General features: G+C 37.9%; 1 protein-coding gene across 1 annotated transcript in view; it reads right to left on the bottom strand.

Annotated features, from left to right (window-relative positions):
• Positions 1-23,906, bottom strand: part of FRMD5 (FERM domain containing 5) — a 1,150,824-nt gene that overhangs the window by 316,478 nt on the left and 810,440 nt on the right. The window lies entirely within an intron of this gene.

The following is a 23,906-nucleotide window of genomic DNA, read 5'->3' as shown; positions in this document are numbered from 1 at the left end:
TAAATGGATGCTTAGTGACTCAAAGCCTGGATTACAAAATGAAACTCATCACAGCTCATAGCATGAGTTCTCCTCTATAGCAAACTGCCAGACTATAAATCGTTATTTTTCCCCACACATATTTTGTTGGCATTATTAATAATCTCTGTAAGTTCAAGTAGTATTTATTTATAACTAGAGGTTGATGTAATTATAGTACCAGTGATTCCCATGCACTGTAGTTAACTGTGCAGCTCGAATGAAGTATGTACATTTAAGGACTCTATGAATACTGTTTGAACCACAACATATATATGGGTTGAGAAATTAACTAAAATTCACATCAAACTCAACTTCCTATGAACTGTTTAATTTAATATAACTAGAAACATGGAAAAAATGATTGATTCTTTTCATTAAAATGTTTATCAGCCCTTGTGCGGTGCTCATGGGTTGATTCTTTTCATTAAAATGTTTATCAGCCCTTGTGGGGTGCTCACGGGTTGATTCTTTTCATTAAAATGTTTATCAGCCCTTGTGGGGTGCTCACGGGTTGATTCTTTTCATTAAAAGGTTTATCATCACTTGTGGGGTGCTCACGGGTTGATTCTTCTCATTAAAATGTTTATCAGCCCTTGTGGGGTGCTCATGGGTTGATTCTTCTCATTAAATGGTTTATCAGCCCTTGTGGGGTGCTCACGGGTTGATTTTTCTCATTAAAAGGTTTATCAGCCCTTGTGGGGTGCTCATGGGTTGATTCTTCTCATTAAAAGGTTTATCAGCCCTTGTGGGGTGCTCATGGGTTGATTCTTCTCATTAAATGGTTTATCAGCCCTTGTGGGGTGCTCATGGGTTGATTCTTCTCATTAAATGGTTTATCAGCCCTTGTGGGGTGCTCATGGGTTGATTCTTCTCATTAAATGGTTTATCAGTCCTTGTGGGGTGCTCACGGGTTGATTCTTCTCATTAAAAGGTTTATCAGCCCTTGTGGGGTGCTCACGGGTTGATTCTTCTCATTAAATGGTTTATCAGCCCTTGTGGGGTGCTCACGGGTTGATTCTTCTCATTAAATGGTTTATCAGCCCTTGTGGGGTGCTCACGGGTTGATTTTTCTCATTAAATGGTTTATCAGCCCTTGTGGGGTGCTCACGGGTTGATTTTTCTCATTAAATGGTTTATCAGCCCTTGTGGGGTGCTCACAGGTTGATTCTTCTCATTAAATGGTTTATCAGCCCTTGTGGGGTGCTCACGGGTTGATTCTTCTCATTAAATGGTTTATCAGCCCTTGTGGGGTGCTCACGGGTTGATTTTTCTCATTAAATGGTTTATCAGCCCTTGTGGGGTGCTCACGGGTTGATTTTTCTCATTAAATGGTTTATCAGCCCTTGTGGGGTGCTCACAGGTTGATTCTTCTCATTAAATGGTTTATCAGCCCTTGTGGGGTGCTCATGGGTTGATTCTTCTCATTAAATGGTTTATCAGCCCTTGTGGGGTGCTCACGGCTTGATTCTTTTCATTAAAATGTTTATCAGCCCTTGTGGGGTGCTCATGGGTTGATTCTTCTCATTAAATGGTTTATCAGCCCTTGTGGGGTGCTCACGGCTTTATTCTTCTCATTAAATGGTTTATCAGCCCTTGTGGGGTGCTCACGGGTTGATTCTTCTCATTAAATGGTTTATCAGCCCTTGTGGGGTGCTCACGCTGAATCCTCTTGTACTTCACATGTGCAGCCCTTCCCTTCATAGTGCTTATTGAACTCTCTTTAAATAATTATACAAACGTAAGGTGAGCTTTAGCCTGGACAAACTCTGATAGAGATTACACAGAAATTCACCGAACCATGTTATTGTCCCAAATTCCAACAGCTGCAGGATGGCATGCCGTATGTCCTACACTGGCTGGGCTGCTGTGTATGATGTCCTGAGCAGCATATCATGAGTATGTAGATAGGAGAAATCCAAAGAAGACTGTAATGCGGTCTACTCATGGAACAACAAGCCATACCTCTCAGGTGTCCTTGATTTTGCAGAATGTCCCTGATTTTTGTCTTATATTTTTGCCCTGTCACTCTTAAAATGTTTCATTTTCTGAATATTACAGTCAGTCATTAATGCCAGACATTAGATTTTCATATTTCTTATTGTTCAGAAAATGCATGCAGATGCAAAACCTGTTGTTATATTAATATTTAAATGGATTTGAATGATATTCAAAAACTGTCACTGATTTTGGGACTTTGCCACCCCCCCACACTATTTTTGGTTTCATCCAGAATTGTTGAGCAAAGAAGTAGAGAGGTACCCTCCTGTCTGAAACTCTGCAGTGTATATTACATTTGCTCCCTTCTAATGTCTGTGTGCTGGCCTCTCATATTGTGATTTAGAGATATTTAGTATTGATGGCCATCAGTGAGCATGGCATGTGATACTATTTGACACACATACAGGTGTTCACTATGTAATTCAGATTCTGCATTGCAGTCCATATCACATCATACTTGTAAACTATACAGATTATCATTAACTACAGTAGACAATGATATAGTGTAGTCAGAGTTGTATATGATTCTGTAATTTAGCACATCTTATAATTTGTATGCTATTAGTTGATGATTCTGTCCTATATGGTGTAAATGTGTACAATACTAGCATACCTTCCCAGGATTATACCATATACGGTATTTGTATGTATATTTATATATGGATTACCTGATGTTCAGTTATTTTTTGTGATATACCCCGTGCAGGAGAGTTTTGCTACACATTAGCCACATGTTATGACCACTGCAGTCAGAGGGTGCAGGTCATGTTCTGTTTCTCAACTGACAGAAAAGGTTCTGCATTCTGCTGTTGCAGTGTACTGCATTAGGATACATTCAGTAATATACATGATGTTTGTATTTGTTATTTTTACAGATAGCATCATGGGGAGGGGGCATCTGAAGCATGCTCAATTTACAGCTGACAAAAATGAAGTAATGCTGGAGTTCCTAAAGGAGCAAGGCTTGAGCTCTTTGAGGTTAGGGATGTCAGATGTCACTGTGGCCAGGCCAAATTTCACTGTGGTCATTTATACTAGATGGCTGTCTAGTATGTCAGTGCTGTAGCTAGTCAGCAGGAATCTGTGCAATATGGTGATGAAAGGTAAGAGGCAGGCATGACTGGGCACATAAAAAGGTGTGTGGTATTGGAATTGCTTGCAGTGCCAACAGGGCAAATGGTGTCTTCTCTTCTCTTCTGATAGAAATTGTGTAATTTCTGGGTTCAATGGATAGTCCATTTGAGGAAAGCATAATCTCATGTGGTGGGTTTGATATCAGTGTACCAGCTGTGGACAAAGGTATACACATCTGGATTGCACATTTGGATACTCAATGATTTGTTTACAACAGCTCAGTAACAACCTGTCTGTTCTGTTCTAAATAAGTTTGGCAAATGATGCTGGTGGCACTAATGGGTATCTCTGGCATGTCTGTCAGGCAGAGTTGGCTATGGAAGTATTTTACATATCAGATACTAGTATGGTCAGATTGCACACCAGTGAGCTATAAGAAGAGTATGTAAGCCAATTGGACACATTTCCTTTTCAGGAGTGACCTGGGAACAATGTCTGGTTATGTGACTTACTCAGCAGTACAAAGGAAGCAAATGGCAGTTGTGGGTATCAAACCTAGGACTACTAGAGGATTTAGTTTCAGCAACACATTGTTTTAAAGATCTGCTCTAAAATGCCATCCAAAATAACTATACTATCTGAGGTATAGTCAGAAGATGTACAATGGATGTACCTTCAGTATACCTTGTGGTGTTGCTGACAGACGGATAAACTGGTACATGGTTGTGTTGTAACATTGTGATGTAGATCAGCATATGTGACATGCATTAGTATGAAGGTTTCACATGTCATTGTGTTGCACATGTGTTGTGGGTACCATGGTCTCATCAGGTGACAGTGCACCTGCAGTTGGCTCACCGAGTGGCAGTGAGGCAAGTCCTAGCACCTCATGCAGGTGCTGAAGACATTGGTGAAGTATCTGATGATGCAGACAGCAGATGCATCCTTTGACATCCAGGGCACACCACCAAATGCATGTCATAACATGGTGTTAGCATGACTGACCAGGACTGTGACAACATTATTCCAGCTGGGGATGCCAAAAATACTGTTGGACCCAGTCAATGTCTATATTGTCATGTATGGATAGTGATGGTGAGGCTATGGACTAGCTACAGCCCCCACTAGTGAACATTTAAAGCTGTTAGAACACACATTCCAAAAAAAGGTAATGCAGATTTTGATAGGAAACAGTGTTTGTGTAAAAGTTCCAATCTGTTGTTCACAGAGACATCATTAAAAACAACAGTTATAACTCTTAAATATCTAATAAAAAATATAACTTGTGGTATTTCTGCAATTACTAAATTATACAACTCATAACAATGTACATGTAAAGAGTTCCCTTCTACTATATTTAGCAGAATCATTACCAAAAAAGGTAATATATTTTACACAACTAATAAAATATGCATCTGTTAGCATATCTTTACCCTTTCTAGACCATAAGCAAGTTTTCTTGAAAGACCCACCAAGAAATGTAACTTGGGTTGAAAGTGCATCTCTATAGCTCCCTGCATTGGAAGACCTTTTAATTTTTGGCATCTGTTCACCTTAGCACATATATACATACATGCATTCAAATATTTCAGGCATGGGCAATAATGCCCTTCTAGCCTGCCACTATGCCAAAACAGTCATTCGTACAATGTGTTCAAGTTGTTTTTAAAAATATGTAATCTTGTACTTGCTGTAATATACAGTTTCAATCTGTGTGTGCTGCATTAAATATTCAACTTTCAATCTATGTCTCCCAAATCTCATACAGTTTTTGATGTATTTATCAGCATAGTAGTTAACTGTGGCACACTGATTGGCCAATGGGTTCCTGTATCTACATGGAGCTCAACCAGTTGGGTAGACCCTGGCTTAGCAGACCATTCCTGAAGCCTGTATAGTTCTGTTTGGATTTCCTAAAGCTGCATAAGTAGAACCCCAATGTGGCAGCACTACCTTATCTACTGAATTTATCAGACCATGCATCACTGAGAAGGTTTACTACAAGACCCTGCCTCTGGTTCTTCTTGTAAATGACTGCAAATAATGAGTACCAATGACTATTTACCACAGCAGGGCTTCATTATGTTAGCATAGGAAAGATTCTGTTACTGCCTCCTGTATGACAGCTCTAGTACATAATCAGCATTGCTGACCTTCCTACAACAGTGAAAGGTCCATCCCTTGCTGATTTTAGCTTATTATCCCAAAGAGGAATAAGCATCATTGTCTTTTGTCTGACAGTACATTCTCAGGTTCTCATTGTCCTGTTATACCAACCTTCTTTTGTTAGTACCCTTGTGTTAGCTGCTCCTGTGACAACTCCATAAGATCCCTAAGCTTAGTTCTGAAATTTAACATATACTCCCTAACAGAACAGTACCATTAAACCTATCAAACAAATATTTGTTTGTGGACTTTCAGGACGGTCTTCAATTGCTTTACCCCACAGCACTTTCACAAACAGGTCAGCGGCTCTGACATGAAGCTAGCCTTTCTTTCTATCATTATCTTCTGGGGAAAATCTACCCTGTTGAAAATTTCTAACAGACCATTTATCACCTTTCTGCCTAAACAGAGGACAAAGCCTCTAATTCAAGGTACATTGTATAATAAGCTACCACCACAGGTGTCGCTGAGGTTGTCGAATGGTGTGTTCTTCTCAATGAAGAAGTTGGCCCAGCTGATTGAAAATCAGTTGATCAAACATCATTGCCTATTTTTTGGGTCAGTTGTGAACAGTGGGGATTGGGGGGGGGGGGGTTAGCCCTTTCCTCACTGTAGGGTGATCTTAGACTTGGTATATATATATATATATATATATATATATATATATATATATATATATATATATATATATATATCTATATATATAAAATTAGCAGGGCGATGTGGGGGTTGCAGTTGGTCTTGCCACCCCCTGCAAAAAAGACATTTTTTTTTATTTTCAATTTTTTTTTGCTCGACCAATTTTTGTCGATCTTGTTGCTCTTGATTACATGAGTATACATCTAAGTGTTATATACTCATATATATATATATATATATATATATATATATATATATATATATAATGGGTTCACTTCAGTTGATCGAGTTTCTGAAATCTCAAAACTCATATGGTGGAGACAATATGATCGAGTTTTCAGAAACTCAAACATCAGAAGGGGCGGGGGTTAAATAGAGTGTGTGAATGTTTTAGGTGAGGGATTCTGTAGGGGGGCAAGCCCTCTGCACTCCTGCAACTTAAAAGGGAAATCTCCCGTTCTGCAGCTAATTACTTTTATATATATATATATATATATATATATATATATATATATATATATATATATATATATACTCCGAGATTGCAGTACAGTGGAGAAATGGGCACATTTCTTGATCACCACTAAACCAAGATCTCTGTGAAAATCTGTTTCTTTCCTGTAGTATCAAGTTCAAACTTGACAAACTAAAACAGATCCCTATATATATATATATATATATATATATATATATATATATATATATATGGGATCCGAACACATGCTCGATTAGCATATGTCCAAATCACAAAACATTGAACACACATACACGAAAGCGCTTAACATCGACATGCGCTTCCATGTATGTGTGCCTGTTTTGTAGCTCAGACAACAGTGCGGGTAAGGGAAAATTCCATTTTCCCTACTGTAGTGTGATCTTAGAGTGAGAATAATAAAGTAGGGAGGGTGTGGGGGGTGCAGGGGGGTGAAGCCCCCCTGCAGAAACATAGATTTTTTTTTTGAACTACACATACACGGAAGCGCTTTTCAAAGTTAAGCGCTTTCGTGTATGTGTGTTTGATGTTTTGTGATTCGGACATATGCTAGTCGAGCATGTGTCCTAGACCCATATATATATATATATATATATATATATATATATATATATATATATATATATGTGTGTGTGTGTGTGTGTGTGTGTGTGTGTGTGTGTGTATGTTTAACAGACCTCGTGGGTGGTAGTCTAAACTCTCACAGTAGGTGCTACAGGCAAAAGGTAGACACTGTTCTTAGTACATTTTATGCTTCTGGGTTAGATTTTTCCATTGTAACCAAGTGGGAAATGTATGGTGCACATGTCCACATAAACATAATGGGGAACAAAAACCTCATGAGGGAACTAAAAGAGGTAGCACCACAAAAGTGGTTGGGTGCCCTGAAGCTAGAACTGTTTCACATTATTATAATGGCCTGCACCATATCCTGGTAATGTTTAAAGAACTACTGCTAAAAGGGATATGTTGAAGTCTGAAGCCATTACAGTGAAACATTACTTGCCTTTGCAGTCCACTCTATTTAGGATCATGGGAAGGACATCTTTTCAGATAATGCTGGGCAGGGTTTATATGAAGTGGGAAAGGGAGCATAAAAGAAGTAGCTGGCTGTTTTTGATATATTTTTTTATTTATTTGTATTTGTGTATTGGGATAGTGAACTGATCTTAATGGACCATTTGCAGGCACAGCCTGGGTGAATAAGATCATATAAGAGATTAACATAACATATTTACAGATAGAAGGATATGCTATAAAAGATATATATATATACATATATATATATATATATATATATATATATATATATATATATATATATATATATATATATTTACAGATGCAAAGATTTACCAGCAGATGTCTTGATAGCAAATTACTTTGATGATATAGTAGCTTGTGCATCTGCGTTTACATGCATTCAGGTATGGAAATAAGCATGTCAGGAAGATAACAGGTGGGAGACCAAGACAATGCCCACATCTCCAATTGGGGCTGGTCATGTAGCTGCTTCAAGAAAAGAGCTTGTTAACAATTGTGAGCTTGAAAATAAGCTATGCATGTCAAAATGTTACGGACATACTCTGGGAGTGACTACTTAAGTGAAAGAGATAATTGGTAGCAGCAAGCTACAGCTGTTAAAAGATACTCATTTTTTTATGGAAGAGGAATTGGGGAAGATCAGGAAAGGAGGGCTGTGACAGGTATGGGTCTCAGATCCACATTACAAAAACTTGAGGAAGATTGCCAAGAAGGCATCTGTTTCTCAGTGTAGATGGTGGATAAGGGGTTATTATGTTATGAATGGACTCCTGAAGGTGTGCAAGAGGGAGAGGTGATAAAGGCCTAACATCTGACACTTCTGGCCATAACCCATGGTATACCTTTTTCAGGTCTTCTAGGCATAAAGTACAAAAAAGATACTTATCCATTTTTTATTGTCCAGGTATTGCAAAACATGAGAGACGCTACCATAAATGAATGAACAATGCAAAAAGGTTGACAGTGCTAAAAGTTTATATCTAATGCATCATACCCATCAATTCAATTCATTTTTGCTATTGCTATAACAACTGCTGTATATGTATATTGCTGTTAAAATACAGTTAACCTACCAGGCTTGCCTTTCATTGTTTGCAGTGGTTCATCTTCAGACTATTCAGCTTTTGCATCTACTATATGCATATTAGTAACTAAGTGATATTGCAATAATTATAACAGTTTTTATTTTTATAAAGTATTTTTTCACTTTGCTCAATGTAAAATCTATGTACATGTTGCTTTGTAATCTACTCTATCACTGAAATAATTATATTTTACTCCTGACTCTTGCAGCAATAGCATCTGCCACATAATCTACTATAAATATTGACTCTGCTTATAGATTTATAGGTTTGTAGGTGTGTACTAGGCTAATGACCACAAGGGCCTTTTTAAGCCTAGTCATGCACCACAAATCTCTGACAAGTTATGGTACCCTTAGTAAGTGTAACCAGTAGCTTAGGAGGTGAAACGTTTACCACCAAGGGTCTGTGAAATGGATCACATTTCAGGGAGTCTGTGTCCATTAGAGACTTAGGTGCCAAACCAGAGATGAAATTCCTGTTCCCCATCCAATTGTCCAAGTTACATTTGAATTGGGCAACTTGGACAATTGGATGGGGAACAGGAAATTCATCCCTTGGGTGGCAAATAAGTTTTATTGTTATATTTTAAAACTGTACTCATTATATCTGTTGTAATTTTATGTGCTTTTGCATCTGGTTCATGGCAAAAAAGAGGTCTTGGAGCAATTTACTTATCTGGTTAATAAACTGAAATAAATAAATAAAGAAGACAAAAAAGACTGTTTTGGTGAGTTTGTGTGTTACTGAAGAACCATTTCAGAGGGTAGCCATGTATACTGCAGGGCTTCTTAGCACCACGAGCACTGCAGATTAAAGGTCTATCTTGGTGGTGGTAGATGGGTCTCTCTTGGTGGTGGTAGATTATGCTACTAACTACCTGAAGCAGTGGCTTGTCTTCTGTTTACACAAAAAGGGGGAAATGTTGTGCTAGAAATTTTCATCAGGGTAGGCTTTTCCCAGAAGATACTGAAAGAAAGAATCATATGAAGTTACTAGGCTAACAGTTAAAAGCTAACAAGCCTAGAACCTTTTTAAGCCTAGCCATTCATGCTCAATTTCCCCAATTATCAGTGCCCATAGGTTAAAATGGCTTTGGTATATGCCTGTGCCTTGGTGCATCTGCAAACTGTTCCTGTCCTTAAGGGCCACGGGTGACAAGCCAGGGTGAACTTGTGATTTCCCATACATCGGTCCACATTTTGTTTGACTAGGCTTAGGGAAGAGCTCTATTTCATGAGTGGGGAGTCTGTTCCTGAGAAGGTGGTAGTCTCTGAGACAGATATCTGTCCCTCCAGCATATTCTGTTTATGTCACAGACATGGTTAAATCCTTAGATCTAGAAATTCTAGTGCTGTTTGGTTTGCAAATGTGTAGTAGGTCCATTAGAGCTAGATTGGAGAATGCCTTGTAGGTTAGGCATAGGTCGCCCCTCAGCAGTCCGAAGGAGACCAAGTACAGGGACAAGGCTTTGAGGCAGTCTGCATAGGACATATCATTTACATCCAGTATTCTTTTAATGAGGAACCTCTGTGTCCATTCCAACTGCTGCAAATGCCTGGTCAGGTACATGTCGAAGGGTGCACTGTACTCAATTATTTTTCTAATGAGGTCTGAGTATAGTGGGAATATGATCTCTTTAGATCTGGATGCCATACCCTTACTTATAAGCTGTACCACAAAGAAGGGTGTTCTAACTGCCATGGACACATGGTGATCAAAGTTCAAGTTACTGTCAACTTACATTCCTAAGTCCCTTACAACTAGGTTTCCTCTTAGTGGATTGTTATCAATGTAGTAATTTGCAGGGGTGGTCATCTTCCTAAAGGGTATAATTATGAATTTTTTGCTTTGAGTGTTAGGCCATGGTTCTGGCACCAGTTATTTGTCTGTTAGGCCATGGTTCTGGCACCAGTTATTTGTCTGTGTCAGAACCTCCTGGAGGATATCTGCATCTTTGGGGGATTCAGTGGGTGCACTCAGCTTGTAGTTGTCAGCAAATTTGGTCATCCAAAGGCCCTCGTCAATTGTCTTGACTTAAGAGAAGTATATTCCAAACAGGAGAGGGCCCAGTGCCAAGCCCTGTGGGACACCACTAATAACAAATCTATTGATTCCCCCACCCTAACTTCACGTGTCCTATCTGTGAGCCATTTGACTATTCATTGGGTGACATAAGAATTTATGCCTAAATTTGTGAGTTTGTCTGTAATTCATGAGTGAAATAATATGTCAAATGGCTTTTTCAGGTCAAGGTAGGCAGTATGTACCATTTTGCCCACATCCATGGTTTTAGTGACCTTCTCAAAAAAGTCAACCAAGTTTAGTAGGTATGACCTGCCCTTGATGAAGCTGAACTGGGATGGGTCCATGTTTGAAGATTTCATATGTCTTTGTTTATCAGGTCCACAATAATTTTTTTCATGGCCTTGCATATAAGACTAGTCAAACTTATGGGTTTGTAGTTCCTTGGGTCTGTTTATGGTTCACCTTTGTGTAGAAGGATGATCATTGCAGTCTTCCATTCCTTAGAGATTAAGCCTGTCTGGGCTGTGGATGAATATAGATTCTAGTGGGCCTGATAGGTCATGTTTCAAGCTATTTAGGAGACATCCTGGGATATTATCAGGGCCCACTGAGTCAGTATTTTTAGCTCTAGAGAGTGCAGGGAGAACCTGTTCTTTAGTGATAGTTAGGAAAGAAATGGCAGAGAATATTTCCTGGGGGACTGGGGGTGATTTGAGGTGAAATTGGGGCTAAGATTATTGGCCAGCAAATTTGCAATCTCCCCCAGTTTGATATAGGAAGTTCCATTTACTATTAGCTCAGCACACTGTTTGGTGTTCCCTTTAAGGTTGTGTACATAACTGAAAAATGCCTTATGGGTATCCTTAGCCTGGGAGGCTAGTTTTGCCTTGAAGTTGGCTTTGGTGGACGTGATTAGTCCTCTAAGTTTCTTGTTGACACTGATGAGGGAGGTTTTTTGTCTTTTGGGCATAGCCCTTCATATTTCTGGACATGATTGTCTTTCTTTTGTTGTACAACATATTTGTACTGGGGATTCACCAAAGGGGCTTGTTTTTGGAGTTTGTCCTAAGTTTATTTCAGTTTGGTACTGCTGTTTCTATGCAGTTAACATGTTTGGGTTCATGTAAACATTTCTGCATAGGCCATTGTGTTCTCTGAGTTTGGGGGGCTTGGAATTTAGTTAAACCATCACTTAATAGGATGTACTTAGCCTTGGAAAAGTTCTTCAGTGTTCTGGGATTTGCTGGGAGTTAAGCCTTTCTATTTATTACTACTTTGTGATCTGATCTGATCTAATCAGTGAGTACATTATACAATGAGGAGGTGCAACATTCCCTCATATGTGTGAATACCAGATCCAGGATTTTTGCACCCACAGTAGATGAGCAGAATAGCTGTTCTAGATATTTGCATTGACAAAATTAAAGAATCTTTGAACCTGCATGTTAGTGGTTGTGTATGTATCCTAGTTTAATCACCCATTAATATGGTATTGAGTTGAATTGTGAGTGACTCCAGTACATTCATGTATGTAGTATGGTTATCCTGGGTCATAGATGTGGGACCTATGGCTAGCAGAGATATGGTATTGGACTTTACTTAAGGTTAGATGGACATGGAGTAGCTCAAACTTGTCATATTGTTTGATCAATCTAAGGTGTGTCCACTTTTTATGTCAATTGATACACCTTGCCCTCTTTTCCCTTCTTGTGTGGTAGCTAGTCTAAATGTGTGGAAGGCATTACAGTCTTGTACTGCCAGGGTGCCTTCTGCGACTTTAAAGTCTAAATTCATGTCAAACTTGCCGACCTTCTGTGAAAGTGCTGTGGGGTAAAGTAGTTTAAAACTACTTCCAAAATCCGCAAACTAAAGGTTTGATAGAGAGGTTTAAGTTAACTCTATTCTTCTGTTTTGGAGTACGTACTAAATGTCATGATTAAGCTAAGGGATCTTATGGAGTTGTAACAGGAGCATCTATAACAAGTATATTAACAACAGAAAGATGGTATGACAAGACCATTAGAGTCTGCGAGTATATAATCAGGAAAGCAGGCTGTATTTTTTCTCCTCTACAGCATACCTCTCAACTTCTTTGCTCAAGAATTCTGGGCAAAGCAAAAAATAATTGAGGATGGGATGAAGTTGCAAACTCAGGGATGTTTTGTAAGTGATATTCTGATTCGCATAAAAATGTAATAGTTCAACTGTTTTGCATAAACCACAGGAGTTGCTAGTGTGGGATGATGGGGGCAGTTGTCCAGGCATAAGATGTTAGTAGCATCAGGGTCGAAAACGTATACGACTTGTGGCGTTAATATTGCTTGTATTGAATAAACACAGCTTGTATTGAACCAAGCATTTTGTTCGAGTTTCTAGCCTTTATTTGGATTTCCCTAACAAGCTTCGTTTTTGAAAACAATAAGTGAGTCCAACAAAGCACAGCCACGAAGTAAAATCCAAGATCCTTTACTTGTAAACGTTTTCGTGTACAAAATTACATACACTTCTTCAGACAAGTTACTTTGGAACCTCTGTGAGTTTAAATACACTCACATACCCTAATAATTGTTTGATTTTAATTAATTAACCAAACAATCCATCAATCAATCAATAAACATACACATTCACATTCATTCAGCCCTTTTAAAAGGCGCAACTATTTCAACATTAAATATATCAAATGTTTGAACCAACAATAAAATTTATATATAAATAAATTAAATAGTTGATATAGTTACACACATTTTACTTAGGGAAATTTCATTTAAGAACTTTTTACGTAAACAAGAACACCTCTAAAGAATTCCTTAATGACAAAATCCCTTAGTAAATAAATTCGTCAATACTTATATCAAACAGTTAATGCATAATGAATATTAAATAATAATAAATAATAATAAAGATAAAGATAAATTCAGCGAGTTAGATGAAAAAATGCAGTTATTATCAAGTTAATACATACTTAGATAATATAAATAAGTAAATAAGTAAAATATTAATTTACCTATTAAGAGCCTTTTGCTTTAAAAGGCATTTAATGGAACATGTCCCATTAATCCCTGGGTGCGCATAAGCATTTGTTTTAAGTTGCCATAGCAACTCACTTTCTTCCAATTTAAGGTGCCATGGCCCGCCCCTAGGGTTGATTTCTATTTTTTGAACCACATTGAACAAAAAACTATGGTTGTTATTTTCCATAATATGTTTTGCTAGGGCATTAGTTATAACTCCCTTAGAGATTGCGTACATATGTTCGTAAATGCGTTGTTTCAAATGACGTTCAGTTTTCCCAAAATAGAACGCAGGGCATAGTGTACAGGTGGCAAGGTACACTACGCCTTGGGTGAAACAATCGCATCTATGATTGATATAGTATTTCACTCCCCTAATGGAGAAAGTAGTTCCAGTTTTTATGTACTTGCAATAGGCACAACGTCCACATTTAAACATGCCTTTATTAGCCCTATATGTTCTGAGAGGGAATTCAAGTAGTGTTTTTAATGAAGGCGCCTTTTTATACACTACCATTGGTTTCCTTCCTAGATTTATATTTGAATGTAAACTTTGTGTTAAAAATTCCCAGTTATTATTCAATATACGACGGGTATCCACTGCTAAATCATTATATTGAGTAAGGAAACTGGTGTTATAATTAATATTAATGTTAGCTTGTCTCCCATCTAAATGAATGACATCATCACCTAGAGTTATTCCATTTATAGTGTCTGACACCAAAATTTCATTATTTGTCTTAAAAATAGGACCTAATAGACCATTATTTCTCTTCAATTCCACTTCATGAATAATCCGATTAACCAGTCTGCTAGGATATCCTCTATTTTTAAACATACCTGCCAAAAGGCCACATTCCTCTCTAAAACTATCATCTTCTGAGCACATTCGAGAGGCACGCACAAATTGGCCTTTAACAACCCCTCTTTTTTGAAACAAGGGGTGGGAGCTGGAGAAATGTAGAAAAGAGTTGCTATAATGAGGTTTCCTATATATACAAGTAATGAATTTCTCTTTTTCCATATCTTTTTTTATCAAAATGTCCAGGAAATTAATTGATACCTCATCATATTTAAAAGTAAATTTCAAAAATGGAACAAAAGAGTTCATTAACTCAATCAATTGTATAGCCTCTTCCTTACTTCCCTTAACAATCATCAGAATATCGTCTTGGTACCTTGTGTACCAAGAAACTACATCCCTATATAATTGATGTGAAAATAAATAAGTGTGCTCCCAAAAAGCCATGACGGAGTTTGCAAAAGTTCCACCACATGGAGAACCCATTGCTACTCCAGTCACTTGCAAGTACAGTTCTTTTTTGAACATGAAAAAATTGTTGTTTAAAACTAATTCTAATAGCCCAACAATCAAATCTATCTCTTCGCCTGGGAGATGTTTACTGAGTAAAAAATCCCTAACCCAGTTAGTTCCTGTCTCTTGCGGGATTGATGTATAAAGGTCCTTGACATCAGCCGTTAAAAAAACAAACTTAGAATCAAATGGAATGTGATTAAGCCTGTGAAGGACAAACCAAGAGTCCTTGCAAATTTGGGATTCATTTTTAAGGACTTCTTTATGTTTATTATCCACCCACTTAGCACATGCGTAAGTGATAGATTGGCGCCCATCTATTATGGGTCTAAAAGGGGGGGTTTTAATATCCTTATGGAGCTTTGGGATCCCAAAAATGACAGGGATCATTGGCGCTGGCATGGTAAGATACTGATGTAACTCTATACCAATGCTGCCCTCTATAAATAAATCGCTCAAAAAATCTTTGACCTTCTTATAAGATTGATTTAACTCATTTCTTGAAACGTGTCTATAATTATTAGTTGACAACATTTCTTTCATGATAGCCTCATATTTTTCTTCATACATAAGGACAGCACCACCCCCTTTATCAGGTTTCATTGTTCTTATATTATTAGCTTTAATAAATGCAATAAGGTTTTGATTTTCCAAATTAAAATGTCTATGCCGATAAAATTCATTATTTAATGCTCTCAAGTGAACTTCACTGATTCTTTCAAACAACATTAAATTATTGTCAAGTGGGGGATTGTACGTACTTGCCACTCGTTCAGTACTCAATAAGTTGTTATTCTCACCAAGAAGCATTCGTAAATTCAATTTGCGAACATATAACTTAAATTCACACAATGTTTTAGCTACATCGGGTTTCTGTGGTAATACAAAATTGAAACCCATAGCTAACAATTCCACAAAATTATGAGGGACAACAAAGGAGGTATAATTATATATACAAAAATCTTTTTTTTCGGAGTTTTGTTTGTGTTTTTAAAGCTTCGTTTTTGGTTTTAGTTTCTTTGGGCTTGTTTCTCCATCAGTTTATTGGATGTTAGTAGCATGATCTTTATTACCGATTTCCAGCAGTCAGTTTCTGAATGCTGATAATAAATTGGCCAAAGTTCTTTAGCCATCCATGTGCTGTTTAGTGTATTACCCACATTTTAAAATGAAGGTCATAATGCATTTTTGGTTAGGCCAAAGTGCTAAGCACTCCTTGTTAGCTGTAGCAATCTGCTTGTTACAGTTTTAGCAAGTGGTTTGTTACAGTGAAAAGGACCTTTTTTCCCCCAAATACAGGTCTTTTTTGGTTCTCAACTTAAAGCTGGGGAGGGGAGCAGATCACTGAATGGACCAGGGCACCAGAAGAGCACGCTACTATGGTTTATGATCATATACTCCACTCACGGGTGTCAAGTCCACCTGGGAGAGTCCTGCATTGTGAATTTTGTAATGTCAAAACCTGATATTACCAACTGTCCGACCTTGCCCCCTTCTGGATTCATGGTAATGCATATTCCTGGGTCTAGAGTGGCAGGGAATTTCGAGGTTTGGTGTTTGTATCTGGTATACTGGAATTTAGCATTCTGACTTTTTGCAGAATACATGATAGTAAATAAGCCACAGCTCTAGCATAAAAATGCATTTTTTCAACAATAACAATGTCAGACTCTAGTGACTGGGATTATTGACTGCAATTCTCAGCAATTTACCAGAAATGAGAAAATTTATGAGGGACAGGGCAAAAATGTTTGTCAAAATCAAGGACAGTTGAGAGGTAACCTTCACAGTCACTGTAAAATGCTTTAATAATTCTAGGTCTGAATAGAGTTCATCTTAAACCAAAACAAAGAGGAAAACAGAGATGTCCTGGTAGCGTTTGTGCAAGTTAGAAGCTTCCCAAATCCAAACAGTAGTCCAAACAAACAAGAAAAGAGCATCGGTTTTGGTTCAGCACTCCTTGGCGATTAGTGTTTTCAAATCAAAAAATGTTCTCCCTTTGAAAACCAAGCTACTTTGAATACACACAAGTTCCATTAGAAATGATGAAGAGCCGCTTCTGATAAGAAGCAAAGTATGTGTGTAAAACGGCTCCAGTCTGCTGTGCACAGCTGCAACATTATTAAAAAAAGAATGATTATACATCTTCACACATTTAATACTTTATACACCTCTTGACCTTTCTACATATAAGAAACCATACTTTCCCCTGTGAGTCTGCAGTTTCATTCATTATGTAGTAGGTATCCTGCATATTGGGCTGGGTGCATGATGACCTCTTTTGATCAAGGAAATGCCTCTAGTAATCAGTGGCAAGGTAGAAGACTTTACTAATTACAATAGATATTGATATGTGATGGTCATAGGAGAGTTGTTATCCACAAAAGCATCTAGATCTCTAAATGGCACCATTTATTTGTTAGATGTGTGAGGGTTCCTTTTTCCCACACTGTACAATGCTACATTTTTAGACCATGATCTTCTTACCACGAGTTTGCTCAAGTTAGGCCCTCTTGGAAAATTCAAGAATTCAAGTGTCTTTAGTGGCATTGATGATATGTCTAAGCTTGCAATCATCCATGAATTTGGCAGCCAGAGGCCTGTATTGTCAGATTTAATAATAAAGAAGTAGATGCCAAATAAAAATGATCACAGAATAGAACCCCGATTTACATCACTGCTGACTAGTCCCTTGGAGGATTTTGTGCCATCAACTCTGAAATAGAAATGTCTATTAGGGAGACATTTGGCAATTAAATGGGTTACATAAGGATTTATGTTGAGTTTGGCCAGTTTGTCAATGATAGCAATGTTGGGTGAATTTTAACAACCTTTGGCGAATTCAAAGTAAGCGGCATGCTGTGTGCATGAAGTTACCCTCATCTAGTGCTTCTATGACCCTTTCAAAGATGCCAGTTACGTTTAACAGGAACAATCTACCTTTAATAAATCCAAATTGCTTATACTCTGACTGCAGGTCCCTATATCACTGTTTACAAAGTCCATGATGTCACTTTCCACTTTGTTACAAATAACGCTGATGAGGCTAACAGGTCTTTAGCTGCCAGGGTCCATGGTGGAGCTTCCCGTTTTGAGTGGGACTGTTACAGTTGTTCTTAGGGCTGTGACTGGCTAGTTTAATACTGGGTGTTTTACACTGACCAGGAAACAGTTTGGTATGTTATCTGGATCCATAGAGCTGGTACGTTTGGTCCTGGAAAGCACTTTGTGGGTCGGTTTAGAAGTAATTACGCAGGCAGCAGTATGATCTTTATACACTGTATTAGAAAGGTAGGAGGCAATAGTGGGAAGAAGTTAGTTGAGTATATCTGCAAGGATGTTAGTTATATCCTTAAGGTTTGAATGGGAAATGTCATTAGATATAATCTCAGTGCATTGATAGGTATTACTTCTGAGGCCTTTTATATAATTAAAGAAGTTCTTGTAGTTATCATTTGCTGATATATCAATTTTCAACCTATAATTATCTATGCAAGATTTGATATTTCTACAGAATTCTTTGTTAATCTTTTTTCAAGTTGATCATAACACACCATTCTTTTGATCTCTTCAGGACTATGATTTTTTTCTTTTTATTGAACAGGTTATAGTTGTGTTCTTCCCGAACGGTTTGTTTCTGAACTTGGTGTTTTATTCGAGGTGAACAAGAACAACAGTATAAGCCTTTATGCAAAAGCTGAGATAGTTGATTGAGGTCTGGGAGACTGGTGAATCATCTCATCTCAAGTCATCGGTGAGTGCAAGGAAATTGGCCTCGGAGAAGTCTGTAAAGATGATTGGGTTGGTTATTGACCTGTACTGGGTCTGTATGATCAGAAAGCACTTTATTTCAGCATGACTTCTCCAGGAAATTATCCAGATTTGTATTAACTTTTTGTAACATTGATAGGATAATTTCTGGCAGAAACATAGCTGGGGGGGGGGGGTCAGTCACCCCGGGTGCAAAGTGATAGCGGGTGTGATCAGCACTGGCTGATATGGGACATTATTGCAGTACCAGCATTTAGAAATGAATGCTGATGCTGCAATTACAATCAGGACTGAAGTGATGAAACAATCTGAGTGTTGTGGTTGGTGTAGTGAACATAGCAAGTAGGTTGCTACACTTTGAAGCAAAAACTTTTTTTTTCTTTCTTCTCAACTTGAAGAGGGGAGTGTTTTTTTTTTTGCTTCTCGGATTGAGGAGTGGCACCCAGTGCTAAATAAGCTTGCTTCAGCTCTGACATCTATAGCTGCCGTTGATGCATTCATTCCTACAGTCACTTAATCTACTGGGTCACAATTTGAGGCTCTTTCATTGCAGGCTATCATTTGTATTGAACCATCTAAATTGGAACTCATGTGGGTGGGTTCATTTTTAGTTTTTTTCTTAGGTTTTGCCCTCAAATTGACATCTATTTGCTAAGTGCAGTTTTCTTAATTCTGCATCTAAGAACAAGGTTTAAAGTAGTACTGATGTACTGCCAAATTAACTTAGTACCACAGAGATTCAAGAAGTGTACATTCACTTAGACAGCCATAGCAGAAGTCCTGACACTCTTGTTATTAAGAAAATTCTATAAATTTCTGTCAGTGGTTCACCTATGTTCTACATCTTATTTTGTCAAAGGCCTTTGAGCTTCTTCTGTACTTTTTTTCTAGTTACTATATGATCTGTCTGTCCTCTTTAGAAGAATCTGTAACTGAAATAAATTATAAAGCCACACTTATCATCTCCTTCTTACTATTGGGTGCCATTTAATTAGACTTTTAATATACTCTTGTTATATCCTGAACACCCTTAACTACACATCATACTGTCTACATACTGCTTTCACCTTACTTGGTCAGCAGTGAGGACTTGCACATTGACGCCTTGTACATAATGACCATGTACATATATGGCAACTTATACGCCTGCTGCACATGCAAGTATATATGTAACAGTGATCCTGTTTTACATGTTTTATATTATCATTGCAGATTCACCAACTGGTAATAAACAATGGCTTGGTAAAGTGAAAATAATTAGCTTCCTCCATTTTTGGATAAATACAAACTCTTTTTTTTTTTGTAGTTAGCCATATTTAATTTACATCTGTTGACGAGAAGTCCATCTGTGGTAATAGAGAACATTATAACATATGCAAACTCATTTTGTGTTTTCAGTGCTCTGGCTATCTTTTCTCTTGAGTTTGTATTCTTTCTTTGTTTTTATCGTTTGCTGAACACAGGGACCTTTGTCCATTACACATTTTGCAGAATATTCAAAAATTAAAGAAGGGTACACATTGTACTCTAATCATATCTGCTATATTGTCACAGCCATTTAATTGATCAGAATGGGAAGAATCATGAAAAACAGTGTTATTTATTGAGTTCATGCAGAAACAACATAAGGAAATGAACATCTGTTAGTCTTCAGCACGTCCTGTTACTTAAAAATGATAAACAATAAGAATTTACCACTTCGCTATAAAAGCTGGAACAGCACTTAAGCGTTAAGGGTTTTTGTAAGCTATTTCTTCTGTGCTGTTATGCTACAGCCATATGACTATTACTTTGACTATGGAAGTCATAAGGAATGCTGCACTTTTCTTTCTCTCAGACTGTATGTTACTACATATGAATCTTCACCATCGACAGGCTTGACAAACAGTGATAGTGGATTGGGGCTTGATAGTGAGAGTAGATTGGGGAGGGAAAAAGTTTTAGAGATCAATGATTTCATTACAAATTAAAATGTTATAGTATTAAATATGCTTGCTCAATAGTTATGTTTGTTGCATACTGCAGGAATTTTTCTCTATCTGGTAGTGGTGACTTGTGAGTTTTACCCCCTCTCTCATATATATATATATATATATATATATATATATATATATATATATATATATATATATATATATATGTGTGTATAGATAAAATCAGCATAATAAAACAACCGAAGGAAAAAAAAAAAAAGAATATTGCAACAAATTATAGTACAAGAAAATATTAATTTGTTAATGGATAAGGCTATATAATGCTAAAACATTTTTGTTGTGTTCCAAGAAAAAAGACTAGGACAGCAAATAAGAGAAGAGAAAAAGAATCATCAGCTGTTTTACATCTGATTACTGTAAAACAATATGATTTATTATGCTGTAATTTCCTTATTCAGCAGATCAGTGCTGGCAATAGAACTGTATGATGCCAAAGACAAAGGAGAATTTTATGAATATAACCTTTTAGAGACTCTTGCAATCATTTCAGGTATGATATGCTTATATTATGTACTTATTTATATATCCGAATATTGGTCTCTTTCTCTGTAATTGTGAGTATATGTGAACAGAGAAGGAGCTAGGCACATCCACACGAACAGATGTACCCGTGTGTGTGTGTGTGTGTGTGTGTGTGTGTGTGTGTGTGTGTGTGTGTGTGTGTGTGTGTGTGTGCGTGCGCGTATGCGTGTGTGTGTGTTTGGTTATTTATGTATTTTTAGAATTTTTTTCTGTTTTTTTTATATTTTGGTAGCCACTCAGCAGTGTAAAAATTAGCTCCAAGTGATTTGGTCATGTTGACTAATGTTGCCATAAATGGGCATGGGCATTTGCCAGTGATACGTTGGTTGAAGACATGGCCTATTTCAGAATGGGCATGGGTATTTGCCAGCGATAAGTTGGTTGAGGACATGGCCTATTTCAAAATGGGCATGGGTATTTGCCAGTGATAAGTTGGATGAGTACATGGCTTATTTCAAAATGGGCATGGGTATTTGCCAGTGATAAGTTGGTTGAGGACATGGTCTATTTCAAAACGGGCATGGGTATTTGCCAATGATAAGTTAGTTGAGGACATGGCCTATTTCAAAATGGGCATGGGTATTTGCCAGTGATAAGTTGGTTGAGAACATGGCCTATTTCAAAATGGGCATGGGTATTTGCCAGTAATAAGTTGGTTGAGGACATGGCCTATTTCAAAATGGGCATGGGTATTTGCCAGTGATAAGTTGGTTGAGGACATGGCCTATTTCAAAATAGGCATGGGTATTTGCCAGTGATAATTTGGTTGAGGACATGGCCTATTTCAATCTATGCCAGGGAACCATGCCAATGGTGAAAGGGGTGTATGGGCCCCTACTGGCCAGTGTGTGCCCATCATAAAGCCCAGAAACCATGGGTCAATAATCTACTGGCTTGCTGGAATGAAGTTGCTCAGCTTGGTTTAACTGTGATAGCTTTGTTGAGAGAAACCCGGACGTAAATCCAATTACCCTGCCAAACATGAACTAATGATTGCTACGCTAGGTTTATTGATAGGATGCAGCTTGGAAGCAGATGACATAATGGTGAGAAGGAGGCTGGACATCCAATGTAGCCAAGGTGAAAGTGCAGTGAAGCAAAGCCACTTGGCTTGGGATCCAGAATCTACTTTACTCTAATCTACTTTAATCTACTAAAAGTTCAAAAATGTAATTAAAAAAATAAACTACTCTACTCTAAAATTAAAAATGGTGTGGGAATTGTGGTGAGGGATAGTTTTCAAAAAACAGTGAGGAATATCATCAGAATTAACAACAGACTCATGGAAATCACACTGCAGTGTAAGGATAGGGTGCTATTCATAATCTCAGCCTATGCTGCACAGCAGGGTTGTGACAGTAAGGAAAAGAGTGCATTCAGACAACAGTTACAGGGCCCTCTAGATATAGCAGGACAACATGAATTGGTGAACAAGGAAACTTGTTAGCAGCTCATTAATCTCCAAATCAGTAACCAGATTACCTAGCTCAGCTATTTTTATCAAGGAAAGGGTTTATAACCAGATAACCTAGCTCAGCTATTTTTATCAAGGAAAGGGCCTGTAACCAGAGTCCTGTGTTTCTTAAAGCAGTATACTAACTATGGATTCTTAGTTCACCTCAGTACAACCACAAGAGAAAAGTTTGATGTGTTTTTTCTCCTCATTTCAGGGCATTGTCCCCACCAGCACAACACACTGACAAGTTCAGAGCCAACAGTTACCTGAAGACAAATATTGGGAACTAGTTCAGGATTCCCTGCAACCAACAAAACAGCTGTGAGCTTGGAGTAATTTCTGTGCTCAGTACAAAACTGGTGTTCATGTAAGTCTATATTAGATAATCGAACTTTCAAAAGTTTGACTGTCAAATGGTCGACACTATATGATCGAACTTTTAAAAGTTTGAAAATGTAATAAAAAAATTAAACTATGCAAATAACCTACCTGAACATTTTAAGCAGGAGGGCAAGCCCCCCTGCACCACCCACACCAACCCGCTCTTTAAATATACCAACTCTGAGATCTGAGACTCTGAGATCACACTACAGTGCAGAAAAGGGAACGCCCCATTCCATGTTGTATGGAGATCTTTGTTAAAACATTTGAACTTTCAAAAATTTGATCATATGGTGTCGACTATATGACAGTCGAACATTTGAAAGTATGATTATCTATTATAGACCCCTCTCATTGAATGTTGCTGCTGACATGCCTCATCTTGTGTGTGTGTGTGTGTGTGTGTGTGTGTGTGTGTGTGTGTGTGTGTGTGTGTGTGTGTGTGTGTGTGTGTGTGTGTGTGAGTGTGCATGTGTGTGTGAGTGTGAGTGTGAGTGTGCGTGCACGCACAACTGAGCATAACATTATCACAAGTCTGGTCTGTCTGTTTCCTGACAAACATATAACACTGCAAGTAACATGCTAGGGATATCCTGTAGACTGTGGCTGTATCATACTGTAGTGGATCTCCATACATGTTGTGGCAATGGAAGTGGGTTTTGAGCAGGCCAGACACACACTCTATGATATCATGTATTTCTACATTTGCAGTTTTACACTCCAGTTTGGCAACATTCTGTTTGTTCTGTACAGGTGTTGTAAACCAGGGATCCACTAGGTTTCCAGCATCATCTGTAACAGAGAATGCACATGTAGGGGGAGGACTACATATGGATGCACTACAGATGTGTATCTATGTAGTATAACATTAGCTACAGTTCCTGCACTTGCCAGCTAGTTGGCCCTGTGGA

This window comes from Protopterus annectens, chromosome 7.part0, assembly GCF_019279795.1.
Source record: "Protopterus annectens isolate FY-2018-M chromosome 7.part0, PAN1.0, whole genome shotgun sequence".
NCBI lineage: Eukaryota > Metazoa > Chordata > Ceratodontiformes > Protopteridae > Protopterus > Protopterus annectens.
This window is presented reverse-complemented; position numbering and strand designations above follow the sequence as displayed.